At 40.3% G+C, this 17,111-nt stretch overlaps 1 long non-coding RNA gene across 26 annotated transcripts in view; it reads right to left on the bottom strand.

Annotated features, from left to right (window-relative positions):
• LOC147369607 (uncharacterized) overlaps window positions 1–17,111 on the bottom strand; it is a 122,046-nt gene that overhangs the window by 96,905 nt on the left and 8,030 nt on the right. For 2 of the 26 annotated variants that reach the window (XR_015167633.1, XR_015167616.1), the window contains exons 3-4: window positions 12,582–12,634; window positions 12,159–12,272 (exon numbers count right to left, since the gene is read on the bottom strand). The exons of 22 other annotated variants lie outside the window; for them this stretch is intronic. This is a non-coding gene — a long non-coding RNA (uncharacterized LOC147369607). Of the gene's footprint in view, window positions 1–12,155; window positions 12,273–12,581; window positions 12,635–17,111 lie in introns of all 26 variants that reach the window. 2 more of the 26 variants (XR_015167617.1, XR_015167615.1) reach the window with 2 other exon arrangements.

The raw sequence follows: 17,111 nt of genomic DNA, 5'->3' as shown, positions 1-17,111 counted from the left end.
TTTTAAATATAAAAAACTAAATTAACTATCCAGTTCCTCAGTTGCACCAACCACATTTCATACTGGACAGTCCAGAGAGACCATTTCCATCATCTTACAAAGGGCTATTGGACCTTGCTGATCCAAAGTACTGGAAGCAGGGAGAGGGATATGAGGTTGCAGTTCTGTTTGATTTTCTTTGTAAATAGATCATTTGGATTTAATTAAAAAAGATCAGTCAACTTATGGTCTGTGTACAAATTTGGTGAATGATATTCTTCAACAAACATGTTAACAAATGCCATTTTACTTACATGTAAAAGCAGTTTCAAAGTTACCGGTCTACAATCCTAGGAAGGTAACTATTCAACCCAAACACTGAATATTACCAGAAAGTTCTTGGCACTCCACTTTTCTTTTTGCTTGCACCTCGTGACATGTGGGATCTAGTTCCCTGACCAGGGATTGGACCCATGCCCCCTGTGTTGGAAACACAGTCTTAACTACTGGGCCACCATGGAAGTCCCCTAAGTGAACAATCAGAAGTGCAGCTTTATATTAAGAAGATAATCAGAGAGACTTAACTCAAATTTGATGTTTCTCAGTTTGCCGATATTCTCTATCCTTTTCCTTTAGGTCACTAAATAGAAAGATAGAGAATAACCCTAACTTGAAACTCCTGTGTCTACACCACCTCGACTTCGTGCTTCTCATCCCGTTCCAAGGAACTTGTTGCATATAGTTTTAACTGCAACTTTAAGCAAAACTCTCTTGGGGGGTTTAAAATAGCTTTGTTTCAAAGCCGTGAGGGGAAGGAAACATGGCAATTACAAGGCCAGGGTGGCAGGAATGCAAAGAGGAGGAGATGGTTGAGATAAAACGGGAGAAATAGTCCTGGAGAGGTCTATCTTTAATCTAAGGAGCAGTTGGAGGGCCCTGGAGGATTATAAGAGTACAAGGAAGAATGTGGAAGCAGGAAAAAGTTAATCAAATTTGAGTTTTCAAAAGATGACTCTGGTTGCCTGCTGAGGAAAATTATGAAGAACAGTGTGGGAGGATGCGGGAGAAAATGCAGACAGAGCTCTCAGGAGACTAACACAGTGGAAGGCAGGCTGTGAGGCACCAGCCAGAGGGTCACTCCATCTCCCATGTTAAAAATAAGACACCATCCTGACAAATACAGAAGTAGTTATAAGGAAACAAGGCAGAGTGTTTAGAAGTTCAACAATCCCACAAAATCTGGATTGTAATACTTAATTTATTATTTGAAGGAGAATGCTTGCTTAACAAGCAAGCCAACTCCTATCAGAATTCCATAACAAAAATGTATTATTCACCTTGAAATTTTATTTTTTTTTCACCTTGAAATTTTAATCCCAGTGGAAACAGCACGACTTTCCCCTAAAATATTAAACCCAGTCTACTTTTACTGTCTATACTCTACTCTTCCCTCTTTTAAAGAAATAATATGGAAATAACCTTTAGAAAAAGAGAAGAATAAGTCTGGGCCATGTATTGATATAATCCTGAGATTCTTGGCAGACCACAGGCCAAGTTCAGCCCACTAATATGGTTTTTTTTTTTTTGGCCTGAATGACGCTTTAAAAGAAATTAAACTATCTTTTTAAGTCAGAAAATTTTAGGGAGAAACCTGGAATGCTTTTTTCTCCTGAAAAATCAGAACTGGCAACATGCGGGCTTTCTTTCACAAAACAACCATCAGCTAGAACTAACTGCAAGCTCGTTTTTTCAGACCTGGAACCCCTCTCCAGCTCATGAACATCACCACCGTCATCATCTAGGTATCTGAGTTCACACAGGCTATACACCTCCTTGGCATTAGCATCAGCAACTGTCTCTCGCCCTCTCCTGACCATTCCATGCAACTGCACTAAACTGCCAAGTTATTCCAGCCTGTTGATCGTCTGCAAATAGGTCAGCCACTCAAAAACCAAAATTCTTTATCAATACCAAAACAAAAATTCCTCATCTCCTCCCAGCATCAGATGATATGTATTTAAGAAATGCAAACTGGGTTTTGTTTTCATAGACCATCATTTGAAAAGTGCACAAGAATGTCAAACACAGGATGGCGGAGGAGTAGGACAGGGAGAACACTTTCTCCCCCACAAATTCATCAAAAGAGCATTTAAACGTCGAGTAAATTCCACAAAACAACTTCTGAATGCCGGCAGAGGACATCAGGCACCCAGAAAAGCAATCCAACTCTTCGAAAGGAGGTAGGAAAAAATATAAAAGACAAAAAAAGAGACAAAAGAGGGAGGGACGGAGCTCCGTCCCGGGAAGGGAGTCTTAAAAAGAGAGAAGTTTCCAAACACCAGGAAACCTTCTCACTGCCGAATCTGTGCCGAGCTTTGGAAGCACAGAGGGCAACATAACAGGAAGAAAAAATAAATAAACAATTAAAACTCGAAGATTGCGAGTCCTACGGTAACTCCCCCAGTGGAGAAGCAGCGCAGACGCCTGCAGGCGCCATTAACAAGCGGGGGCTGGGCAGGGAGGCGCAGCGCGGGCTGCATTGCTTAGAGTAAGAATCTGGCCTGAATACCCTGAGCACTATCTGAGCGAAATAATTTGGGCTAACAAACCAGACTGTGGGATATCTACTACGCGAAAAGCCAGCCCCAACCTAAGACCGCCAGGCCCGCGCACGGAACAAAGAATTGAACAGAGATAGCCGGCTGCAGACCTTCCCCCTCCGGTGACAGGCAGCCAGAGCCGGAAGGGGGCAATCGCAGCCCCAGAGAGACATTATCTATAAAACTGTAAGCAGGCTTCTTTGCTAACTAAAACTTCTTGGGGGTCTGGACGGTTAACATCTGCCTAAGAAGGTGCGCCGGTTTTGCGCCCAGATAACCGAGTGGCGGGGAGGCGATAAGTCGCAGCATTGGCGCTCGCCAAACACCTCATCACTTGAGCTGCTCGGACCTGGGAAGAGCACAATACTCAGGCCCAACTGAGTCTGCGCCTCTGAGGACTATCCGAGTGCCTGAACCTGAGCGGCTTGGACCTGGGAGGTACATGCAACCCAGGGCCAGCCTTGGACTGTTCCCGGCGGAACAACCTAGAGCCCGAGCAGTGTGGGCAGGGAGGCTACACGCGCAGTGAGCGGGGGCAGACCCAGTGTGGCTGAGGCACTGCGAGCGCACGCCAGTGTTATTTGCTTGCAGCATCCCTCCCTCCCTCCCCACAGCGCGACTGAACAAAGAGAAGAAATACAGTTCCACCCATCAGAACACTGACACAAGCTTCCCTAACCAGGAAACCTTGACAAGCCACCTGTACAAACCCACACACAGTGAGGAATAGCCACAATAAAGAGAACTCCACAAACTGCCAGAATACAGAAAGGACACCCCATACTCAGCAATTTAAACAAGATGAAGAGACAGAGGAATAGCCAGCAGATAAAGGAACAGGATAAATGCCCACCAAACCAAACAAAAGAGGAAGAGATAGGGAATCTACCTGATAAAGAATTCCGAATAATGATAGTGAAACTGATCCAAAATCTAGAAATTAAAATGGAATCACAGATAAATAGCTTGGAGACAAGGATTGAGAAGATGCAAGAAAGGTTTAACAAGGACCTAGAAGAAATAAAAAAGAGTCAATATACAATGAATAATGCAATAAATGAAATTAAAAACACTCTGGAGGCAACAAATAGTAGAATAACAGAGGCAGAAGATAGGATTAGTGAATTAGAAGATAGAATGGTAGAAATAAATGAATCAGAGAGAATAAAAGAAAAACGAATTAAAAGAAATGAGGACAATCTCAGAGACCTCCAGGATAATATTAAACGCTACAACATTCGAATCATAGGGGTACCAGAAGAAGAAGACAAAAAGAAAGACCATGAGAAAATACTTGAGGAGATAATAGTTGAAAACTTCCCTAAACTGGGGAAGGAAATAATCACCCAAGTCCAAGAAACCCAGAGAATCCCAAACAGGATAAACCCAAGGCGAAACACCCCAAGACACATATTACTCAAATTAACAAAGATCAAACACAAAGAACAAATATTAAAAGCAGCAAGGGAAAAACAACAAATAACACACAAGGGAATTCCCATAAGGATAACAGCTGATCTTTCAATAGAAACTCTTCAAGCCAGGAGGGAATGGCAAGACATACTTAAAATGATGAAAGAAAATAACCTACAGCCCAGATTATTGTACCCAGCAAGGATTTCATTCAAGTATGAAGGAGAAATCAAAAGCTTCTCAGATAAGCAAAAGCTGAGAGAATTCTGCACCACCAAACCAGCTCTACAACAAATACTAAAGGATATTCTCTAGACAGGAAACACAAAAATGGTGTATAAATTCGAACCCCAAACAATAAAGTAAATGGCAACGGGATCATACTTATCAGTAATTACCTTAAACGTAAATGGGTTGAATGCCCCAACCAAAAGACAAAGACTGGCTGAATGGATACAAAAACAAGACCCCTACATATGTTGTCTACAGGAGACCCACCTCAAAACAGGGGACACATACAGACTGAAAGTGAAGGGCTGGAAAAAGATTTTCCATGCAAATAGGGACCAAAAGAAAGCAGGAGTAGCAATACTCATATCAGATAAAATAGACTTTAAAACAAAGGCTGTGAAAAGAGACAAAGAAGGTCACTACATAATGATCAAAGGATCAATCCAAGAAGAAGATATAACAATTATAAATATATATGCACCCAACACGGGAGCACCGCAGTATGTAAGACAAATGCTAACAAGTATGAAAGGAGAAATTAACAATAACACAATAATAGTGGGAGACTTTAATACCCCACTCACACCTATGGATAGATCAACTAAACAGAAAATTAACAAGGAAACACAAACTTTAAACGATACAATAGACCAGTTAGACCTAATTGATATCTATAGGACATTTCATCCCAAAACAATGAATTTCACCTTTTTCTCAAGCGCACATGGAACCTTCTCCAGGATAGATCACATCCTGGGCCATAAAGCTAGCCTTGGTAAATTCAAAAAAATAGAAATCATTCCAAGCATCTTTTCTGACCACAATGCAGTAAGATTAGATCTCAATTACAGGAGAAAAACTATTAAAAATTCCAACATATGGAGGCTGAACAACACCCTGCTGAATAACCAACAAATCACAGAAGAAATCAAAAAAGAAATCAAAATTTGCATAGAAACGAATGAAAATGAAAACACAACAACCCAAAACCTGTGGGACACAGTAAAAGCAGTCCTAAGGGGAAAGTTCATAGCAATACAGGCACACCTCAAGAAACAAGAAAAAAGTCAAATAAATAACCTAACTCTACACCTCAAACAACTAGAAAAGGAAGAAATGAAGAACCCCAGGGTTAGTAGAAGGAAAGAAATCTTAAAAATTAGAGCAGAAATAAATGCAAAAGAAACAAAAGAGACCATAGCAAAAATCAACAAAGCCAAAAGCTGGTTCTTTGAAAGGATAAATAAAATTGACAAACCATTAGCCAGACTCATCAAGAAACAAAGGGAGAAAAATCAAATCAATAAAATTAGAAATGACAGTGGAGAGATCACAACAGACAATATAGAAATACAAAGGATCATAAGAGACTATTATCAACAATTATATGCCAATAAAATGGACAACGAGGAAGAAATGGACAAATTCTTAGAAAAGTACAACTTTCCAAAACTCGACCAGGAAGAAATAGAAAACCTTAACAGACCCATCACAAGCATGGAAATTGAAACTGTAATCAAAAATCTTCCAGCAAACAAAAGCCCAGGTCCAGACGGCTTCACAGCTGAATTCTACCAAAAATTTAGAGAAGAGCTAACACCTATCCTGCTCAAACTCTTCCAGAAAATTGCAGAGGAAGATAAACTTCCAAACTCATTCTATGAGGCCACCATCACCCTAATACCAAAACCTGACAAAGATGCCACAAAAAAAGAAAACTATAGGCCAATATCACTGATGAACATAGATGCAAAAATCCTAAACAAAATTCTAGCAATCAGAATCCAACAACACATTAAAAAGATCATACACCATGACCAAGTGGGCTTTATCCCAGGGATGCAAGGATTCTTCAATATCCGCAAATCAATCAATGTAATACACCACATTAACAAATTGAAAAACAAAAACCATATGATTATCTCAATAGATGCAGAGAAAGCCTTTGACAAAATTCAACACCCATTTATGATAAAAACTCTCCAGAAAGCAGGAATAGAAGGAACATACCTCAACATAATAAAAGCTATATATGACAAACCCACAGCAAACATTATCCTTAATGGTGAAAAATTGAAAGCATTTCCTCTAAAGTCAGGAACAAAACAAGGGTGCCCACTTTCACCATTACTATTCAACATAGTTTTGGAAGTTTTGGCTACAGCAATCAGAGCAGAAAAAGAAATAAAAGGAATCCAAATTGGAAAAGAAGAAGTAAAACTCTCACTATTTGCAGATGACATGATCCTCTACATAGAAAACCCTAAAGACTCCACCAGAAAATTACTAGAACTAATCAATGATTATAGTAAAGTTGCAGGATATAAAATCAACACACAGAAATCCCTTGCATTCCTATACACTAATAATGAGAAAACAGAAAGAGAAATTAAGGAAACAATTCCATTCACCATTGCAACGAAGAGAATAAAATACTTAGGAATATATCTACCTAAAGAAACTAAAGACCTATATATAGAAAACTATAAAACACTGGTGAAAGAAATCAAAGAGGACACTAATAGATGGAGAAATATACCATGTTCATGGATTGGAAGAATCAATATAGTGAAAATGAGTATACTACCCAAAGCAATTTATAGATTCAATGCAATCCCTATCAAGCTACCAACAGTATTCTTCACAGAGCTAGAACAAATAATTTCACAATTTGTATGGAAATACAAAAAACCTCGAATAGCCAAAGCGATCTTGAGAAAGAAAAATGGAACTGGAGGAATCAACCTACCTGACTTCAGGCTCTACTACAAAGCCACAGTTATCAAGACAGTATGGTACTGGCACAAAGACAGAAATATAGATCAATGGAACAAAATAGAAAGCCCAGAGATAAATCCACGCACATATGGACACCTTATCTTTGACAAAGGAGGCAAGAATATACAGTGGATTAAAGACAATCTCTTTAACAAGTGGTGCTGGGAAATCTGGTCAACCACTTGTAAAAGAATGAAACTAGAACACTTTCTAACACCATATACAAAAATAAACTCAAAATGGATTAAAGATCTCAATATAAGACCAGAAACTATAAAACTCCTAGAGGAGAACATAGGCAAAACACTCTCTGACATACATCACAGCAGGATCCTCTATGACCCACCTCCCAGAATATTGGAAATAAAAGCAAAAATAAACAAATGGGACCTAATTAAACTTAAAAGCTTCTGCACATCAAAGGAAACTATTAGCAAGGTGAAAAGACAGCCTTCAGAATGGGAGAAAATAATAGCAAATGAAGCAACCGACAAACAACTAATCTCAAAAATACACAAGCAACTCCTACAGCTCAACTCCAGAAAAATAAATGACCCAATCAAAAAATGGGCCAAAGATCTAAATAGACATTTCTCCAAAGAAGACATACAGATGGCTAACAAACACTTGAAAAGATGTTCAACATCACTCTTTATCAGAGAAATGCAAATCAAAACCACTATGAGGTACCATTTCACACCAGTCAGAATGGCTGCGATCCAAAAGTCTACAAATAATAAATGCTGGAGAGGGTGTGGAGAAAAGGGAACCCTCTTGCACTGTTGGTGGGAATGCAAATTAGTACAGCCACTATGGAGAACAGTGTGGAGATTCCTTAAAAAACTGGAAATAGAACTGCCTTATGATCCAGCAATCCCACTGCTGGGCATACACACTGAGGAAACCAGAAGGGAAAGAGACACGTGTACCCCAATGTTCATCGCAGCACTGTTTATAATAGCTAGGACATGGAAGCAACCTAGATGTCCATCAGCAGATGAATGGATAAGAAAACTGTGGTACATATACACAATGGAGTATTACTCAGCCATTAAAAAGAATACATTTGAATCAGTTCTAATGAGGTGGATGAAACTGGAGACTATTATACAGAGTGAAGTAAGCCAGAAGGAAAAACATAAATACAGTATACTAACGCATGTATATGGAATTTAGAAAGATGGTAACGATAACCCTGTGTACGAGACAGCAAAAGAGACATTGATGTATAGAACAGTCTTATGGACTCTGTGGGAGAGGGTGGGAAGATTTGGGAGAATGTCATTGAAACATGTGAAATGTCATGTATGAAACGAGATGCCAGTCCAGGTTCAGTGCACGATGCTGGATGCTTGGGGCTGGTGCGCTGGGAAGGCCCAGGGGGATGGTATGGGGAGGTTGGGAGGGAGGAGGGTTCAGGATGGGGAGCATGTGATTTTTTTTTTAAAAATAAAATTAAAAAAAAAAAAAAAAAGAATGTCAAACACAAATCTCATTATAGTATAATTTGTGAATGGAATTCAGAATTACTTCACTTACATAACAAAGCTTTAATTTTTTCCCCAAAAACAGCATATTAAGTCATTTTCCACCACGTTCCTCAATATGATTAAGGCACGATTAACTTCATCCTGAAGTTTCTGTGAGCTACACTGAATTTAGCCATCCCAAAGACTGTGAATTCTTGTCATGACATGGTGCTCACAGCAGCCGTCACAGGGGTCAAGACAAAACAAGGGGCTCTTAGTCACTGAGCTACTGCCAAGTGCAACACTCCAAGCAGGGAAAGCTGCTGCCTGACAGGGTAGCCCCGATCTGTATGCAGATTCTATAACCAACTCCAACCTGATGTGGGCTTCCCTGGTGGCCCAGGTGGTGAAGAATTCGCCTGCAATGCAGGAGACCTGGGTTGGAAAGATTCCCTGGAGGAGGGCATGGCAACCCACTTCAGTATTCTTGCCTAGAGAATCCCCATGGACAGAGAAGCCTGGCGGGTTACAGTCCATGGGGTCACAAAGAGTCGGACACGACTGAGCAACTAAGCACATACAGCATACCAACCTGATGCACTTAACAGCTCTATTTTAAAAGTCATATATTCAACTAAAGAGATTTCTGCTATATTTTTACCATTATTCTCTTCTCTCTAAAGATAAAATGTGACGAGAGAGCAATGCTTTGATCACACCCTGTAAGTTAATCACCAATTTCCAACTTGCAGCAGCAATAGCCAAAGAATACAGAATGTTAAAACAAATATTTTTCTGCACTGAACTGGAAGTCTAGGGGTAATTGCCAAGTGTCTCTAATCAAAAACTCCTGTGGAAATATGACAAAACCCACAGGTGTGTAAGACCCATCCAAATTAGCAAAAATGGAGAATTATAAATCTTGCAGAAATTCTGTTTAATGCATTCCAAGTTTATCATGGGGTCCGAGCAGAGCTCTGCTCTATAAAGCACTTAATTAATGTAGAAGAATAAATACTTCAACTACATGTATTTGCTTGTAATGAGCGTACTTTCATCTCTTAAATTTCCAGTTTCCTGGGATTCCCTGAGACCCTAACAGGGGATCTACAAGATCAAAACTAATTTTTAGTAATACTAAAATATTATGTGCCTTTTTCACTCTCATTCGCTCCTGAGTATACAGGAGTTTTCTAGAGGCCACAAGTTGAGTGATACTTTCACAGACCAAATGCAAAAGCAGACAGGAGAATCCAGTTTCATTCTATTAAGCCAGGCTTTAAGGAAATTTGCAAAAATATGGAAAAACACCACTCTTATCACTAATTTTTCATTTTTTATTGTGACCATGCCACAGCGCTTACAGGATCTCAGTTCCCCAACTGGGGACTGAAGCCAGGCCCCGGCAATGAAAGCCCAGAATCCTAACAGGTAGGCCATCAAGGAACTGTATTTTTTTTGTTTTATAAAATATATTTATTTCTTATAAAACTATTGCTTAACGTTAACATGTACTGGGTTGATTACCATTTCTTTTAAATGAATTAATATTGTAAAATTTTCTTACATGGAATGCTATCAAAATCAAGAAGTTTAGGTAGGAATTTCCCTAACTATGCAGTTTACAAGAAACAGAAATGGATGAATGAGAGCACTGAAATGTGCAATAATAATAAAAGAGAAAAATAAATCATAAAAAAAGATAAACATTTTTTTTGCTCTGCCCAGGTATCAAACCTGTTCCCCTGTGGAAGCACAGAGTCTTAACCACTGGACCATCAAGGAAGTCCCCTCAAAAAAATATTTTAAAATTTTCTCAGCTTTAGTTTCTAATAAGGTCAATATCAATAGATATAATCACATAAACAAAAAGCTCTATGGCATTCTCAATAATTTTTAAAAGATAAAGAGGTCCTCTCAGACCAAAAAGTCTGAGAACCACTGTTTTAAACACCAGTTCTCCTGCTGCTTCCTAGATGAAGCAAATGCTCAGAAAACTGAGTCATTAAGAATGTGAGAGTTGAACCATAAAGAAGGCAGAGCACCAATGAATTGATGCTTTTGAATTGTGGAGTTAGAGAAGACTCGAGAGTCCCATGGACAGCAAGGTGATCAAACCAGTCAATCCTAAAGGAAATCAGTCCAGAATATTCACTGGAAGGACTGATGCTGAAGCTGAAACTCCAATGCTTTGGCCACCTGATGCAAAGAGCCAACTCACTGGAAAAGACCTTAATGCTGGGAAAGATTGAAGGCAGGAGAAGGGGATGGGGACGACAGAGGATGAGGTGGTTGGATGATCACCGACTCAACGGACACAAGTTTGAGCAAACTCTAAGAGATAGTGTATGAAGGGGAGCCTGGCATGCTGCAGTCCATGGGTTGCAAAGAGTTGGACATGACTTAGTGACTGAACAAAAACAGAAAACTGGTTTTACCCTAAATAATCCTTTTTACATCACTAATGAAAAGCTGGGGTCAGATGTTCAGAGTTTGGTCCTGAACGCCCTAGCAGGCCCAGCACCCACCTCCACTCCCCAAATCTACAACCTTCAGTTTTTCAACTGAGGAATACCATTCTATCCCACTTGCTAAAGACCATGCTTTAGAGTGATCATAACAATCACAACCCATCAGGTTTTAAGATTTGATGAGCCTTCCCCCATCCCATTCACAAATTAGTAACAAGTGTCAGTAACAGCACCGGGGGTAGGGTGGGCCCTCATTAATCCTTAGTGGTGATGGTGGTGATGTTGCTGGTGACGGTTGCCTGACAATAATCCTATGAGGGACGTACTGGTTATATTCCCCATTTACAGATAAGGAAACTGAGGCACAGAAATGTCACCTGCTCAAGTTCACACAGGTAATAAGTGGCAGAGCTGGGAATCCAACCCAATTCTACCTACATCTCAAGTCCATGGGCCAAACACCTGCCTCGCTGTACACCAGAGGTTCTCATGCTTCACCATGCGGATGAGTCATCTCAAGTTCCTGTTAAATGCAGACTCCGATACGAGAGTTTGGGGTGGGACCTGGGATTCTGCATTTCTAACGGGTTCAAAAGCAGTACCCAAGCAACTGGACCTCAATCCACAATTTAGAAGACTGTATACCTCCTCTCATGGGCATCTGGTACCATTTTTTATTTCTGTGTTCATTTTCCTCGTGTACACTCAAATATGCTTATGCTAAAGTAATTTTCATCCATGTCCCATTCAACAATAGTCCCTAAACTTCATTCAACTTTTATTTTGTATGTTAGTCACTGATGCCTGCAAATTACTTTTATTTTTTTATTGAAGTATAGTTGATTCACAATGGTGTGTTAGTTTCAGGTGTATAAAGTGACTGTTTTATGTATACATATTATATATATAATATATATAAATCTTTTTCAGATTCTTTCTCCTATAGGTTATTATAAAATATTGAGTATAGTTCCCTGCGCTATACAGCAGGTCCTTGTTGGTGTATCTGCTAATCCTAAACTCCTAGTTTATCCCCCCTCCCGTTCCCCTTTGGTAGCCATAAGTTTGTTTTCTATGCCTTGAGTCTATTTCTATTTTGTAAATAAGTTCATTTATATCATTTTTTAAAAATTCCACATATAAATGATATCGTCACTGAGTATGATAATCTCTAGGTCCATCCCTGTTGCTACAAATGGGGACAAAAAAACAACTACCTTTAGAACAAATAAATGCACTCCTTTCTTCATCAACTGACAGTGTTTTGAGCTGTCCACAGAGGGCAGTGTCTGCCCATCAGTGGTTCAGGTTAGGCAGCAAGCTTGGTAGAGCTGTGGAATTGAGTGATTACATGAATGTATTGAAAACAAATGGGAAAATGAAAAATTAAATTGCAGAAGCATAAAAAAGCATAAGTCCCAAATATAACACCATTGATACAGCAATAGCCATAATTAAGTATGCCAAAATGAAATAAAGAGGAAAACAATTTGGCCTTAGTAGAAGCTTTATGACAATCAACTGTGTTTGTTTATGAAAGACAAGAGAACTAAGAACTTGTCTGATGCCAAGAAATAGATCAAGTATTATTGCTAAAGCCAAGTTATTATTAGGTATTTTATAATATTTATTAATTGTACCTTGAACAGAGTTCAGCCTCATCTTCCCCATGGTCACCTCCTCACACACACTTCTGGAAAAAAAGTCTTTTAAGCAATGGTATTGCACATAGCACACAGAAAAAAAGACTGGATTCATGTATGATGGAATCTAGGAGGATCCCCTGGAGAAAGCAATGGCAACCCACTCCAGTGTTCTTGCCTGGAGAATCCCAGGAACAGGGGAGCCTGGTGGGCTGCAGTCCATGGGGTCACTAAGAGTCAGACACGACTGAGCGACTTCATTTTCACTTTTCACTTTCATGCATTGGAGAAGGCAATGGCAACCCACTCCAGTGTTCTTGCCTGGAGAATCCCAGGGATGGGGGAGCCTGGTGGGCTGCTCTCTATGGAGTCGCACAGAGTCAGACATGACTAAAGTGACTTAGCAGCAGCAGCAGCAGATCTCACTTGAAATCAAAAACACATATGTCATTTATTTGTAAATCTGTAAAGACATCTATGGAAAGGTGTTCACCAAACCATTGAGTTACTTTCACATGAAGCAGGCTACTGTTGAGAGGGGACTCCAATGAGGAAATATCTAGGTTCTGGTCCATATGAAGGTAGAAATAACCACCTCATATGAGAAAGAGAGATGGTGCTTATTAACATTTGCTCCATTCACCAGGAACTCCTTTGACAACTCATTACCTACTATTAAAGTTATCAGAAAGAAAGCCTATTTTGGAGACAGGTTGGTGCCCTGGCGCACAAATGCTAACGTCAGACTACCTGGCTTCAGTTTCAGGCCTCTCACTCACTAGCCACGTAATTTTTGAATCCATTACTCCTTGAAATGGAATGCTTACCCTAGTCAGAATGGCCACCATCAAAAAATATACAAACAATAAATGCTGGAGAGGGTGTGGAGAAAAGGGAAGCCTCTTGTACTGTGGGTGGGAACGCAAATTGACATAGAAAACAGTATGGAGATTCCTTAAAAAACTAGGAATAAAATTACCATATGACCCAACAATCCTACTACTGGGCATATACCCTGAGGAAACCATAAGTGAAAAAGACACATGGACCCCAAAGTTCATCACAGCACTATTTACAATAGCAAGGACATGGAGCAACCTAGCTGTCCACTGACAGATGAATGGATAAAGAAACTGTGGTACATATACACAATGGAATATTACTCTGCCATAAAAAGAGTGCATTTGACTCAGTTCTAATAAGGTAGATACATCTAGAGCCTTTTATACAGAGTAAAGTAAGTCAGAAAGACAAATATGTATTAACACATACATCATGGGAAATAGAGGGGGAAACAGTGGAAACGGTGTCAGAATTTATTTTTTTGGGCTCCAAAATCACTGCAGATGGTGACTGCAGCCATGAAATTGAAAGACTCTTACTCCTTGGAAGAAAAGTTATGACCAACCTAGATAGCATATTGAAAAGCAGAGACATTACTTTGCCAACAAAGGTCCGTCTAGTCAAGGCTATGGTATTTCCAGTGGTCATGTATGGATGTGAGAGTTGGACTGTGAAGAAAGCTGAGCACCAAAGAATTGATGCTTTTGAACTGTGGTGTTGGAGAAGACTCTTGAGAGTCCCTTGGACTGCAAGGAGATCAGCCCTGGGATTTCTTTGGAAGGAATGATGTCAAAGCTGAAACTCCAGTACTTTGGCCACCTCATGCGAAGAGCTGACTCATTGGAAAAGACTCTGATGCTGGGAGGGATGGGGGCAGGAGGAGAAGGGGACGAAAGAGGATGAGATGGCTGGATGGCATCACTGACTCAATGGACGTGAGTCTGAGTGAACTCCGGGAGTTGGTGATGGACAGGGAGGCCTGGCGTGCTGTGATTCATGGGGTCGCAAAGAGTCGGACACGACTGAGCGACTGAACTGAACTGATAGAATCTAGAAAGCTGGTACTGATGACCAGGTATTGATGAGCCTGTTTGCAGGGCAGCATTGGAGACGCAGACATAGAGTACAGACTTATGGACACAGTGGGGGAAGGACAGAGTGGGATGAATTGAGAAAGCAGCACTGAAACATGCCTATTACCATATGTAAAACAGACAGCCCGTGGGCATTGGCTGTATGACTCAGGGAGTTCAAACCAGTGCTCTGTGACAACCTAGAGGGGTCGGGTGGGGTGAGAGGGAGGTTCAAGAGGGAGGGGATAGAAGTATACCTATGGCTAATTCATGTCGATATATGGCAGAAACCAACATGATTCTGTAAAGCAATTATCCTTCAATTGAAAATAATTTTTAAAAAGAAAAAACAAATTAAAAATAATAAAATACTGCAGGGAAAAAAAAAAAAGATTGGGTGAGATGAGACCTTGAAACAGATGCTATAAAGAACTCAAAGACCCAAGCTGATTCAGTTATCCAGGAGGTCCCTGTACCCACACAACACAGGAAATACACACTTTGGTAGCAAGATTGAAAGCCAATTCACTGATCTCTACAGTCCACAGAGTTGCAGAGAGTCAGACTCGACTGAAGCAACTGAGCACAGCACACACAGCCTAGCACACTGATCTCCAGTGTTGTTTGGGATTTATGCACAAGGATAGCTCTTTCTGAAAAAAAAAATAAAATAAAAAAAGGCTGGTTCTGGGTGAAGAATCTACCCAAGGATGTTGGAAGAACTTGACTTGTATCAGTAACATGAGATCTAAGGATGCCCCTTTTCCCCCAGTTGTACTCTCTTCTGCACAAACACAAAAGAGAATGTTCAACTACCATTTTAAAGATGCAGATCAGGTAATGACAGACAGTGGCAGATGAGATGATATGAAAAGAAAAGGCAAATTAGCAATAGCATCCAGCAGGATCCTTTCAAAATTGTATATGTGTGTACCAGAGGACATAAGCGTATAGTTATATCACATTTCTGTTTAAGAGTGATAAAGGCCTTTCTTTCCCACCGAAATATATGTGTGTGTGTGTAGAAAATGTATTTGAAAATATGTATATAGAGATACCTGGGAAGTATCATAGTTCACCTTTCTATGCAGCATTCCCTCAGAACCCCAGGAACACTCCTGCCTCTGAGCTTTTAAACTCTTTTCTAGACTCTGTCAGTGACTTACATCTCCTAGCGCAGGATCCCCAACCTCCAGGCAGAGGACCTCCTATCAGATCAGCAGTAACATTAAAGAAGAAATAAAGTGAACAATAAATGTGATGGGCTTGAGTCATCCCCAAACCATCCCCCGCCCACTCTCGGTCCGTGGAAAAACTGTCTTTCACAAAATCAGTCCCTGGTGCCAAAAAGGCTGGGGACCACTGCCCTGGAGTTTCAGGGAGGCACCCCAAGGGCCACAGCAGTAAATGAGGGGAGGGCCTCAGAAAACAGGACCATGATTCCACCCAACACTTGCTTCACACAGGACAGCGTTTTTTGGTTTTTTTCTGTCATGTGGCTTGGCTTGTGGGATCTTAGTTCCCTGACCAGGAATTGAACCCAGGACCTCAGCAGTGAGAGTACAGAGTTCTAACACTGGGCCACCAAGCAAGTCCCAGGGCAGCTCTCCCTTCGTCACCGTTATTGAGCTTCTGCCTATGATTTCACCTGAAAAGTTGTTTTCCACAGCTAAAGTAAACACGAACATCACTGGCCATAACATTAACTTGGTACTTTCTTTACATTTCCAATGATACAGTCTTATGTAGCATTACAGGAAATGGCAACCCACTCCAGTATTCTTGCCTGGAAAATTCCATGGACAGAGGAGCCTGGTGGGCTATAGTGCATGGTGTCTTGAGGAGTCAGACACAACTGAGCGACTAAGCACACTAACATTACAGATGGTCTTTTCACCAAAGTGCATGCTGTTCCCCGAGAGCTGTTTCAAACCCTGGACAGGACCTTCCTATTTCCTTGATTCTCCCACAATTTCTAGACCATCTTTTCACAGCTTCTTGTTGAATGACTGAAGAGTTCTTCTACTAGGACATCCATCTTTAGGGGAAACTGTCAGCTAACCAGCTCCCCAGGCAGTTTTATCAAAGACAGTAACCATTTTTCTAGACTCCATATATATGCTTAGAATACAATATTTATCTTACTCTTTCTGACTTATTTCACTCTGTATAATAGGTTCTAGGTTCATCCACCTCATTAGAACTGACTCAAATGCGTTCTGTTTTATGGCTGAGTAATATTCCATTGTGTATATTTGGCTGAGTAATATGCCATTGTGTATATGGACCACAACTTCTTTATCCATTCATCTGTCAGTGGACATCTGGGTTGCTTCCATGTCTAGCTATTGTAAATAGCACTGCAATGAACAATGGGATGCATGTGTTTTTTTCAATTTTGGTTTCCTCAGGGTATATGCCTAGGAGTGGGATTGCTGGGTCATATGGTGGTTTTATTCCTAGTTTTTTAAGAAATCTCCATACTGTCTTCCAGAATTTATTTACATGTCAGCAATGGAGAAACTGACATAGAGAATAGACTTACAGATGGGGGAGAGAAGAGGAGAGGGCAAGGTACATGGAAAGAGTAACATGGAAACTTACATTACCA

This window comes from Bos grunniens, chromosome 7, assembly GCF_055505025.1.
Source record: "Bos grunniens cultivar Pamir isolate PY7600 chromosome 7, Bosgru_T2T1.0, whole genome shotgun sequence".
Lineage (NCBI taxonomy): Eukaryota > Metazoa > Chordata > Mammalia > Artiodactyla > Bovidae > Bos > Bos grunniens.
This window is presented reverse-complemented; position numbering and strand designations above follow the sequence as displayed.